Here is a 13,151-nt window from a genome sequence, read left to right on the forward strand (position 1 = left end):
TTATTAATAATAAATAAAATATAAACAAAAAACAAAAATGAACCTCCATGATATCTGCATTTGAATAAATACCTAACTAGAAGCACTCGGAGAGCGCAGACCTCCGCCAAGGCTGATCAGTGGCCCCCCCCGTGGGCCCCCCCACCCCCGATCACCACCAAAATTTAATCATTTCTTCCTTATCCCACTTCCAACAAACCCAGAAAATTTCATCCAAATCTGTCCATAACTTTTTGAGTTATGTTGCACACTAACGATCAGTGCCCCCCCCCCCCCCCCCCCCCCCCCGATCACCACCAAAATTAAATCATTTCTTCCTTATCCCATTTCCAACAAACCCTGAAAATTTCATCCAAATCTGTCCATAACTTTTTGAGTTATGTTGCACACTAACGGACAGATAAACAAACAAACAAACAAACAAACAAACCCTGGCAAAAACATAACCTCCTTGGCGGAGGTAAAAATATCGATACAGTACTTTTTAATATTGATACAGTATTGGGAAATGAAATATCGTGATATATTGCAGAACCGATATTTTCTTACACCCCTACGCTGCATTGCTGCAGTATTTCATGCAAAGGGAGCCCCAACCAAGAATTCAGTACAATAAATATTCATACTTTTCAACATTTCTGTGTTGAAAATCCTTTTTTAAATTGAATTTTTTGAGATACTGAATTTGGAGTTTTCATTAGCTGTATGTTATCATCAAAATGAAAAGACATAAGCACTTGAAATATATCAGTCTGTGTGATGAATATAAAGATGCATTTCAATTTTTGAATTCCTGAATTACTGAAATAACTTTTTGATGATATTCTAATTTATTGAGTTCATAAACAAAACAGAAGGGATTCTATAATTATACTGGTCAATAGTCATAATGTATGAAAAATACTTCAAAAAATGATCAATTTGTGACTCAGAACAGTATGAAATATTCCATTTTGACAGGCTTCTGCTCTCTTTACAGCGTCAGTGTTAAAAGAGAACAAGGAAATAGCCTAAATGGAATTGAATGTGTTGAAATGCTACAGGAAGTTATGTGTGAGGACTTTCCAATGTCGAAGAGTGTTTCTTGCAGAAAACGATCCATTAAAATTTGAGAGTTACAGTATCTAACCACAGGCACTGCCAAACAGTAAAACATGCAAATAATGGACTTTCAAACCTTGACTGAATAAGCCCATTTCTAATACTATCACTGACACTACTTTCACTACTAATAATAATCCACATTGGTATGCAATAGTTCTGGTGCCTGTAGGTCAGTTCACATCTCTGTGGAGGTCATGCTCAGCTCAGATTGGAGCCCTGCAGCTGATCAGGATTCAGTGAGTCAGAGTCTTGCTCATAGTCAGCAGAGTGGATGCCTGCTGACATGAAGGTCTGAACCAAGATCATCTCGTTGAAGGTTGGCACATTCTGCATGGTGACCTCCAAGTGTTCATGTACAAACTTAGACTAAGATTTATTAACCTCAGCCAAAATGCACAGTTTTGTTTTTTTTTTTTTGTAAGTTTGCTTTCAACACCTCTTAACACAGGGGTGTCCAAACTTTTTTTTAAAGAGGGCCAGATCTGATAATGTGGAGATTGCCAGGGGCCAGTGGTCCCTTCGGACATTTTTTAAACAGTAAAAATTACATATAAATGTGCTGTTCTACAATAATTTTATTTTCATTGTCACAATAAAAATTTTTTAAATGGCAATGTAACCAAATCTATGCCACTCAGGTGTGAACAAATTTAAAAAAAACAAACAAAAAAAACATTTCTGCCTTCCTTTCACATCTGGAGTCAGATAACATAGAACAAACTGTATGGAGTATCTTAAACTTCCAAAAAGTTGATAAAAATCTTAACCCCACATTCATTTTAAACATGACTTATATGAGTAATCATTACTCATATATTACTCAGAAATGTAAAGTCTGTTAACGTTTAAGATGAAAACATATGACTCTTACTCTTGTCTTTCACAAAATCATTCAGAAAGTAATATTTGCGTCACATCTACAAGTACATAACACCAGCAATTATAGGCAACTAACCTGGCAACTTGGTAGCCTGCCTTGGTGGCGAATTCATTGAACTCCCAGGTTCACATGAAGAGTCACTGTTGTGAGTTTAAAGCAGCTTGAATTTGCTTCACTTTTTCAGAACGCTCACTCCCTGCTAGCTTGTCGTATGCGTTAGCATGTTTTGTCTGCTAGTGTGTCTTTACATTGAATTCCTTAAACAAGGCAACAATCTCTCGACAAATTAGGCAAACACAATCACCTCGATTTTCAGTGAAAAAAAATTGTAAATTCCCATCTCTCCTGGAAGCGGCGGCCCTCACTGTCAACTTTCCTTTTTTTTATTTACAGGCGCCATGGTTAGAAATTAGCAAAAATGGTTCACGGCAAAGTCACAGAGCCTGATAGAGTTAGAGTGGTGCTGCCACCATGAGGTGAAAGGAGAAACTGCATTTTGAACCTTTTATGATTCATGTACTCGGATCAACAGTCCAAGCGGGCCATAAAGAATACATTATAAAACCCAAGCTGTGGGCCGTATAAAATCTGACCGCGGGCCGTGATTGGCCCCCGGGCCGGACTTTGGACATGCCTGTCTTAACACATTTCAACTATGGATGAGATATGCATTGAATATACATGATGATTGGAGAATTGTTCATGTTGGATTTAATAATTGACTTTATCATCAATTGAGGGTATGCACATACATCACTTACCCCCCGGGCCACGCCCCTGTAGATCAGACTGAGTGGCAAAAACCAACCAGCTCAACATGACGGAATATAGCAGTAAACACAGCGAGACCGGGAAAATATGAAATATGAAATTAAATTAAGGACAACTGGACTTGACATGGATCCGTACGAGCTACCAAAGAACAAGTGGTCCATGAACATTGACATGTGGACAGAAATCGCATATCCTGACATCCAGGGCGTAGGGGATCATCGCTATTTTTACCTGGAACAAATATACATGGTTTCATCATTACTGACAACCAGGGTCCAAAACTAGGAAGAGAACCAACTGATCCAAAGTGCATTTACAGTAGACTGTGGACTGACCACAGTGAATATATGCATGATCTACTGGTACTGAGGAGATTTACGTCTAGTTCATATCAAGTACTTTATACAACATAGATACTACTGCTTTGTGCGAGCAGAGTATCACTTTATTTTTGTAAATCATGATATTTTTCTCACCTATTTTTAAATTACGACATTATTCTAGTAATATTATGGCTTTATTGTCAGAATATGATGACTTTAATCTAATACACGAATGACATTTTTTGTTAAATTATGAGTTTTTTTTATAACTACGACTTTATTCTCATAACATTGTGATTCTTTTTGTATTTGACTTTTTCTCATAAAATTATGGGTTTTGTATTGGTATTTTATGACTTTATACTTGTAGTGACAAGTGTTTTTATTTTCTTATGTGGCCCTAATACTCCGCCGTAGCTTTATTCTTCAGTTCCCCCATATTTGAAAAACTAGGTTAGCCTCAGTTCAAGTTAGTTTACAAATCATGTAGGAGCACAAGGTTCAGAATCACAAAATGAAGACAAAAACCATGAAAGATCTGATCATGAAACCAAGAGCTTTACTAAGAAGTAATGTTAGCCAAAACAATACGTCATTTAAGGTCTGATTTTACCCAAAAATACAGCATAAATTAATGTTACCTGACACCAAACGGGATCCACAGATATAGGTTTGGTTTCCTGGATTTGTGGATCCATCTACTTCTCTTTTCTTTGTCTTTCGGTGTCTGTAAAACGACAGCTCCGACTGCTTTTCAAACCTGTTCATACAATCAGTTGCACAACAGCTCGTCCCCATTTTTTATTAAATATTGTTCTTAAGTTTAGACAGTACTGAAGCCAACGTTGCCACTCATCTCCCTCTTTCTGCCACTCAGTGGGCGGAACTGTGGTGACTTCCGCTAGCGGTGACGTCACATGCATACCCTCTATATCACATACTGTTGTGTCAGCGTTTTTCAGCCACTTGCCCGAGGCTTGTCATGGTGCGTTGTTTCTGTCTCTCCCTCTCTTTCTGTCACAGAGACATTGATTTCAAACAGACTGAATACCAATGTGAATACATCATCATACATGTTGCGTTATGCATCAGTAGTATTATTAATATTGACTGGCTAGTGAGTGTATTTAGGTCAGTTTACAGTGATTCTTTACAGTTTGTCAATATAAGGATCAGTTGTGTTGAATATTTTGTTATATCAAGATATAACATTAGTCAAAGCTCATATAAAGTTTGTGCATTTGTCGACAGTAGCTGACTGCTTTGCCAACAGTGGTGGAGTGGCTAATTGGGAGATTTGGGAGGATTCCCAATGGGCCGTCTCATGTCAATCTGGACGGTTGGATGGGAAAAAAAAAATTTTGACACTTACCTGTCACTTCTCTAATCTTCTTCTTGCATTCATTCTCCATTCATCTGACAGCGCAGCCCCTACATTGCAGTAGATTCAATGGGTTCTACCATCTGAAAGAATTCTTCCCTCCCAAATGTTTAAGTTGTTTGACCCACAAGTCGTCTTTTCTGGAGCGGTAGCATGAGTCAGTCGGTGGTGATGTAGGGCAGGAAGAGGCCAGGTGGAGCCGAAAAGGCCAGGTTAAAGAAAATGAAGCTACTGAAGAGTTTAGTGTACACCTGGCAGATTTACTTAACGGCGCCCTCAGTGCCCCCCCCCCCCCCAACCCACCATTTGAAAATCTGCGGAAAAAAATTGCAAACCCTGGTCTTCCGCATTGCAGTCTGAAGCTGCCACCTGTTGAGCTAAAGCTCTGTTAGCCAAAGTGATTGCCTATGTGAGCCTATGTGATTGTCTTGGTACTTTTTGGGGTCTGATGTTTATATTTAAGCTTCAGGGTTAAGATCAAAGTGTAAATTGTGTTGTAAAATACGACTGTAGTGCACAGTATGTTCTGTAAACAATAGGCAAGCAGGAATATGACAATTCACAGAAGGATATCATATGTATGTATGCATTTTTTCTGGATCTGCTACTACCTAACAATAGAACACATCTCTATTGGGAAGAAAAATGCAATTTTAAATTATTTTAATTTGAACTTATTGCTCCAGTACAAAGGTAAATACGCTTTCATCTTCATCATATTTTTTTACCTTATAAATCTTTATCTGATTTAAATTTGAATTGAAGATATTGCTAAAGTGAAGTGTTTTCTGTTAACTTACCAACATACACCTGAACTTATAATCAATACAAAGGCATTGTCAGAGCTAGCTGCAGTTTCATTTATTCAAATTCCTCCTCCATGGAAAAAGTGGGCCAGTTTGGGCACTAAACTCAGGGGCTGAAAAAAGGGCCCACTCCGCCCCTGTTTGCCAACAAAAACCTTTCTCCTGCTACATCCACAACAGTCTGTACACTGATTTCTATGAGGTTGTTGGTTGGATTTCCCATGAAAATCCTTATGGTTTCTCCAGAGTTCTCCATTGTCTGTTTTCTTCCTCTGCAAAACTGTGAAAAAAAAAAAAAAAAAAAAAAACTTAACATGAAGGATCATATGCTTACGTGAAGTTTGTGTTTGAGTCTGTTTGACTGAATGAGCTACCTCAGTTTTTAAGTTAACAACTGTCTTTGTGTACATCCATGTTAGAAGCCTGAACAGTGTTTTGTATGTAGCAGGTTCGCCTTTCCTATTAATGTATCAAAAGGTCTGGATATGGCACCTTTCAGACCTGTTGCTAATTCTCCCAGTGGGCACTTGTGGTACTACAGCACCATAAAAACAAAACAAAACAAAACAAAAAAAAAAATTTCCCTCTCGAGCACAGAGTAGTAGACACTGCAAAATATGAATGTTTGACATTATATATATCATAACATGTATTATTGTTTGTTTTTTTTTTATGGAGATTTTTATACATTAAATCACCTTAACTCACCAAGATTTCCAAATCTGTGACAACACTAAAGTGAGTGCCCATTGGTCTGAAAGATAAGGCATGGCTGAAGGCAGTAGGTGAAACATTACTTTACATGGACAGGGGGCCTAGTCCAAATATTCAATGGGCCACATGACATATAGGTAAGTTTTATATATATCTGCCAATAATCACCTCTGGAGATGCATTTTCAATAATATACAAAAAAACTACTGTTTTACTGTAAGATCCAACAAAATACCACTCCTCAGCTATTTTACACTAGTGAGCTCAGATATTCCAGCAAAAAGACCGACTCCCAGCACAAAACAGACATTAATACAAACTCCAATTAAGTGAGCACACACAAATTATACATAGAGACCCTTTAAGGAATAGTGAAATCCACTTGTTAGGTAAGAGTTTTAACCACCTACAAATATCAAGATATATATCATATATTGTCATTCTTCCAATATAGGTGGATAGTATATGATTTTTTGTCCATATCACCATGTTCAGCCATCCTTCCAATTAGACAACTTTCACATGTTATTGAGCTCTACCCATCAGGCTGCACTATTACACACTCCCAGACAGCAGGAGTGTCATTTGGTAGTAAAGTTTAGTGTTTCTCACAGTGTCCCTGACAGCAGCCACCAGTGTCCCTCACAGCATTAGTCATTTTGTCGGTCACAGTGTCTGGATTACAGCTATTAACCGTCCTCGTCTTGGACATTGCAGTCTTGGGTCTCTAATATGTCGTCATTTGACAAAATATGCAATATTCTGTAATGAGGCTGGATCCTGCAGTAAGACATTTTTCTTCTGTGCCCTGGGTGGAAAAGTTGAACAAACCTTGGCAGCAAAGCATTACTCATGTGTTTTACAACCTTCCTGCTTTTTAATTTTTATTAGTTCAGACTGAACACAAACTGTGCTGCATTTGAACTCTGTCAAAGATGTTTGAGTTTTACAGTAAATACCCCAAATAATGGCAATCATTACATCACAGTAAGTGCTGTATGTACAAGAGTTGAAAACTAAATGCATGCCCTTTAAGTATACAAGTTAAGGTCTTATGTACAGTACATGGTGCTTGTTTTGTTGTATAACTAGTGAACAGTTTCACTTTGTAACTACTAGAAAACAATGACAAAATATTATTTTATTCCTTGGTTTTAAAGCTTAGCTTCAATTCATTGTCCAAATGTCCACTCATTCTTTACTCTAGTGGATGTACAGATACGTATGTAACAAAATACTCTGTTCAAGTAAAAGTACAACAGTAAAAGCTCTGAAATGTACACTCAAAAAAATGAAATGCCACTGTTGTTAACTTTAATCAGGGGTATTAGATTTAATTAAATTACTGAAAAAGTCAGGTTTTTTATATATTAAATGAAATGTCTTGCGTTATCTGAAAGTGAAAGCCTGTAAAGTCAATTGTACATGGGGATTCTAGTTGTGTTAATGCAGCTGTGATACCTACAATGGACAGCCCATGAGGAAAAAAAAGAGTTTGTCCCTTTGGAATCACTTTGGAGACCCCATGCATCCTTAGACCCCATGCAGCTTTCAAAACTTGACCTCTGCCATTTTATCTGCAACATAGTTGAAGGAGTGACAGTGCTTCAGGAACTCCAAGATTTTGGTAATCCTCTGCTCTCCTTTTTGGCATCATCTACAAGTTGAACCTGAGCTATCCGTCAGACCTGAAGTATACTTTTGAGTTCATACAAAAGATTCTGATGGGACTTGATCCAAAGCATCTGTCAAATAAAATCCAGGTCCTCAAAACCAAACTGCTGGAATAAATACAAGAACTCCTGGGCCCTGTTCCAGAAAGCAGGTTATGTGAAAACTCAGAGTATGTGAACCCTGAGATGAAGGAAACTCAGGGTTTTCTGTTCCAGAAAGAGAGGTAAGTCAAACCCTGTGTCTGTCGCCATGGTAACTTACTCCGTGAACATAACCTGCTCGTTGGCAGGTTTTCTTTAAGAAACCCTGAGTTTCACCTGTCTCCTCCCACGTGAAACACACTGTTAGACATGGACAGTCTACACTAACATGATCCCACAGATTTAGAAGCACAGTTAATATGCAGTGCTTTGTGCTTTACGTCGGAAGATGATTTTCTCTACATGTGTATCTATGTGTGTATTTCTAACTATTTTGGGTAGGGCAATGTAAGCTCAGCCTCTTCCTACTCCATTTGGTCCATAAAGTGTTGTTAAAGAGACACAACGATTGGTGTGTGACTTCTTTTTTTTTTAAGTTATTACCCTCAGTATTTTGGAGTATTCTGTTTAAATGTGTAATTTCTTTTTTCATTTTGTTCACCTTTATATTTTATTCCTACTTATGTTCGAAATAAAGTTTATTATTATCATCATTTCAATCTTACACTCTATATTAAAGGAATGATATTTTGCTTTTTTAAAAAAAAAAAAAAAAAAAGGAATTATACATTTTAAAACATTTCCACTGTTGTCTACATGAACTGTAAATGCTCTGCTTGGGTCTTAATTCTTTATTAATTAAACTCCACAGGTCCATCTTTAACCCTATTTCTGAGTAGTGACATGAGAAAGGTTGTTTTGAGCACTGGCCCTTTAAATCCAAATGAGCCACTTCACGCACCACCCCCTCCAGGTTGTTGACCGTGCTCTTTTTCCTGTTCAGCCATTTGTGTTTGTTAATACAACCAACACCTGAACATTTTAGGTAATCGGCTCGAAGTTTGAACATATTTTCAGTATGGACTACAACAGCTGCTGCTGACCAACAATTATGTCATACTCTGAGAAAAGTTCATCAGAAGTCTTGACCTTATATGTAGAAATGTTGTGATGTAGACTAGTTATAGATGCAAGAAATTAAGAAGGAATTAAAACAAGTTGTAGAAATCCACACAATTTTTGCCAAAATGAATATAAAGATAGTTTTGCAGCACCTGGAGGGTTCAAATTCAAACTTTTTGAACTATTAGGGTCCAAATACACAAATAAATGGACCAAAGACTAATAAAAGTGGGTTTAGCAAAATATGACCCCTTTAAACCCTAAATTATATTTAAAATAATTTTAGAGACATTATGCTGCAAACTCAGACTGAGATCAATGATATTCTTCATTTTGAATCCAAATGTAATTGCGTGTGTAACATTCCTATTACTGCTCCTGCATAGAACAAAGGGGACTATGTTCATAGGAAGTCCCTCCACAGCATCGATGTCCAGGTATAGGCACTGATATGTTGAAAATGACAGTATACGTCACAATATACAGTAGCTAATAATAATAATAATAATAATAATAATAATAAATATAATGTCATTTTCTGCACTATCAAGCTCATTTGTGATCCAGTACACATCATTACAAATGCAGAAGCCAAGTGTCCTGGCTCTGTACATGACTCACATATACCCAGAGTGTAGCCTGAGCCACAGATACTCCACATACATCCAGAGTGTAGCCTGAGCCACAGATACTCCACATACATCCAGAGTGTAGCCTGAGCCACAGATTTGCATGTGGTAAGTAACTGAACGCTTTGTCCAATTATCATTTTTGTCTCCCTAGTATAAACACACCCACATCTATCCATTTTACTTACAGGAGAGATTGATGGGTACCTACTGGGAGACAGAGGATATTCATGCCAGCTGTCTCTGCTGACCCCTGACTCTGAGCCAAGGCCCCAAAAGTGTTTTAATGTGGTCCCCAGACAGGGCAGGTGACATGACTATAGCATGTGTTGTTCTCCATAATATTGCTACTATTAGAGGAGAGCAACACCTTACAGATGAATGACCCTGAGGATGACCATCCTATTGACCTACAGATGACTGACCCTGGGGATGACCATCCTATTGACCCACAGATGACTGACCCTGAGGATGACCATCCTATTGACCCACAGATGTCCAAAATGGAAGGGCGTCAGATTTAATTTGCAGGAATTACTATTCAGATTAAGCCACTGCCAAAGTCATCATCAGTCAAATAAAGACACTTTTTTTTCCACATTTCCCATTTTGTCGTTCTTCTTTATTCCCCAACAGTAAAAATACAATTAGGATCTGTAATATTGTTCCAACAATTAACAACTATTACCTCTGACAATGCACCCCCTCAACTGACATTCTACTAATTGAATTCCTAAGTGGGCCTTCCCAATCTGTCCATCCTAAGACAACATGTCTTTGTCCATGTTTTGCATCATTTTTAGGAAATGCCTCCTATGAAGCTCTTTAACTGATAACTGTTCAAACATAGCATGTAACATTTAGCACTGAAAATCTACAGCTGTACATGAAGACTTAACCTGGCATTTATTGTAAATCTTCTTTTGACCTGCTGCTGGCATGGAAGTTGATGGATCCTTCTCTTGCTGTTTTCCAGCTGTGCTCTGGTGAAAAGGATAAGACTGCACAAGTTATTTATCCAATCATTTATTCTCATCACTTGTCACACTCTCACGTCAAAATCAAAATTCCATAAAAGAATGCAATGTGAATGGGTAGAGATTTACTCTTAGCTACACATAACAGAGAAAAAAAAAAAAAAGAACTAGAACATTTCTGTAACCTGTATGGTCCTCTGGATCCCTCTGAGGCAGAAGACAGGGTCTCCTCACAATCATCATCCTCCAGTGATGAAGGAGAACAATCTGTTTCAGTATATTTTAAAGTACCATATGTGGTAGATCAGAGTATTGGGTAGGTTACTTACAACAGCAGGGTTTTCTATGGCCTCTGCCTTCTTCCTGTTGACTGAGTGGAACTGAAATATTAATCCACTAGACACGATATGAAGTGACAGGACATATATGTGTTAAAACAGCATTTGTTAGGGGTTTATTCATCCACTGAATATTTACTTTGTTTATTAGCCAGTGTCAAACAGGAATAAATGACGTACAGTCAAGGCCTATAATATGCCATTACCTTTGTGAATGATATTTTTTATTTCATATTCATTTTCTTCCGTGGGTGTTTTTCTCCAGTGGGATTTGACCTAAAAACTACTAAGATTTTATTCTGTTCACCACTTTTATTTAATCCAATAATGTTTTAACCTACATGCTTCACTTTTAATTAAGTTAAATAGGCTATTAAGTCAATGGACTAGTGTAGTCTAACTTACACATTGACTCAGGCTTCAGTTTTCTCACATGATGCTTCTCTCTCCTTAGCAACAACAGTGCTGCATTTTCTACTGAATACCACTTCGTATTCCCCATACGCTTTGATTAGAACCTCTTGTTCGAGTGGAGTGAAATAACTGGCATGGTTATTGTCTAAAACTACGCACAAGTTCAGGGGTGAGCGTGCCTTTGCTGCAGCAGCTCCTAAACTATGGAACCATCTGCCTCTCCATATCAGACAGGCTTCGTCTCTGTCTGTTTTTAAATCCCTTCTTAAAACCTATCTTTTCTCCTTGGCTTTTGAAACCATGTGAGATGTTTGAAGGTATTATCTTTATTCTATTGTTTTTATTTGGTAGTGGTTTATTGTTCTTATTTATCTGTTTATCTTATTTATTTATTTATTCATTTATTAATTTTGTTGTTTTTAATTGTGTGGCTTTTTATGTTTTTTTTTTTATTCTTTTATTTGGGTTTTATTTATTCTTCTGTATAGCACAGTTTTCTTTTTTGTACAGTTTCTATGTCTAAATCTATTCTGTATTTTATTCTTCTATTTTGGTTTTAATTATTGTTCTGTGCAGCACTTTGGTCCACTGGAGTTGTTTTAAAGTGCTTTACAAATTAAATTGGATTGGATTGGGATTGGACTGTCAGCAGTTACTGTGGTGAATCCAGGTATCGGGGCTCCATTGATGATGGCTTGTTATTGTGGTTCATGCACATGCCTAACTCTGGGTAAACGTACTCTGAATCGATTGAACAAATTCAGAGCTGCTTTTCTGGAACTGAATACTCAGAGTTTCTAAACTCAGAGTAAGTCAACTCTGAGTTTAGGGTTAGACTCAGAGTTTGTTGAACCCGCTCTCTGGAACAGGGCCCTGATCAGTCTATGTTCAGTTGCCTCCAGTGTGATCTGCAGGCTGCTTGTGTTGATTTGTTTTTTGTATGATTTATTTCAACTGTTCAATGAAGCTGTGGTTTTGGCAGCTGCTCATTTGTTCTCTGGAACTTCTTTTCTGTTTAACTGCAGAAGTTAAGTTTTAAACTCATTGCGTTTAAGGTTTATACAGATGCTCAGCAGATATGCCCCTGCTGGGGTTGAAACTAATATGTCCAAGACGGCAATAAACAATCAGTGATTTCTTTTGTTTATCCTCCAGAGTGTATTAAAAACAGGTGCCTTAAGTGCTACAATGTTTAGCAGGTTGCATTTGGAGCCGCAGTAGTATTGCATTTTTATGTTTGTTAAATTGTTAAATGACTGTATTTACAACACGTTTTTGAATGTTTCTCAACACTGAAGTTAAACTCACTAAGATATTTGAATTATTATTATTATTATTATTATTTTATTTTTCTATTTAACATCGTTTGGAATTTTGAATTAGACAAACTAAGCTCAATTAATTACAACAAACTTAATGGCATAAAGTTACTTCTTATCTTTGCATTGATTTTATGTGTTGGACTTAATTTATTATACTCAACCATATCGCATTTAATATAATGTAATGTAGTGCTAAATACATAAAAAATAAGTAACCTTTTTAAGCTGAAGTTACTTAATGTACTCTTCTACAATATACTTTACTCTGTTAAGCAAATTGTTCAAAAAGTTAACATTTACTTAACAAAGTTTCGTGGAACCACTTGACAAAAATTGTCAAGTAAAGTTATTTTTTTGAGTGTACCAAATGAACACTCGCTGTTTGTGTGTAAATCTACTAAATCTGTAATATACAATAATGTCAATATTACTCCAACTGGTTTATCTTAACTAGTCTCATTATACCGACCCAGCTTCCTGAACTAGTGGGTTTTGACTAAAATGTGGACCATGGAGTGTCAAAAGTCTGCTGTATAAAAGTTTGTTATGATAAAGAGTGAATACAGATATTTGTGTTAAAATGTGTTGTATTAAAGTCAGAAAAATGCATGTAAAATGCAGATTATCTATGCAATGCTTTATTTAACATGCTCAGGCCCAGTCAAAGTTTAGCTAACGTAGTGAACTTATGGTGTTTGATGATGGTCAAAAC

General features: G+C 37.0%; 1 protein-coding gene and 1 long non-coding RNA gene across 2 annotated transcripts in view; one reads left to right on the top strand and one right to left on the bottom strand.

Annotated features, from left to right (window-relative positions):
* il1rapl2 (interleukin 1 receptor accessory protein-like 2) overlaps positions 1-13,151 on the top strand; it is a 724,024-nt gene that overhangs the window by 16,481 nt on the left and 694,392 nt on the right. The gene's annotated exons all lie outside the window — the stretch shown is intronic.
* Positions 11,008-11,882, bottom strand: LOC115427160 (uncharacterized). The gene is made up of 2 exons (XR_003936443.1): positions 11,774-11,882; positions 11,008-11,262 (listed from the first exon to the last, which is right to left on the bottom strand). It is a non-coding gene; the product is annotated as an uncharacterized LOC115427160 (long non-coding RNA).

Source organism: Sphaeramia orbicularis, chromosome 10, assembly GCF_902148855.1.
Source record: "Sphaeramia orbicularis chromosome 10, fSphaOr1.1, whole genome shotgun sequence".
In the NCBI taxonomy this organism is placed as follows: Eukaryota; Metazoa; Chordata; class Actinopteri; order Kurtiformes; family Apogonidae; genus Sphaeramia; species Sphaeramia orbicularis.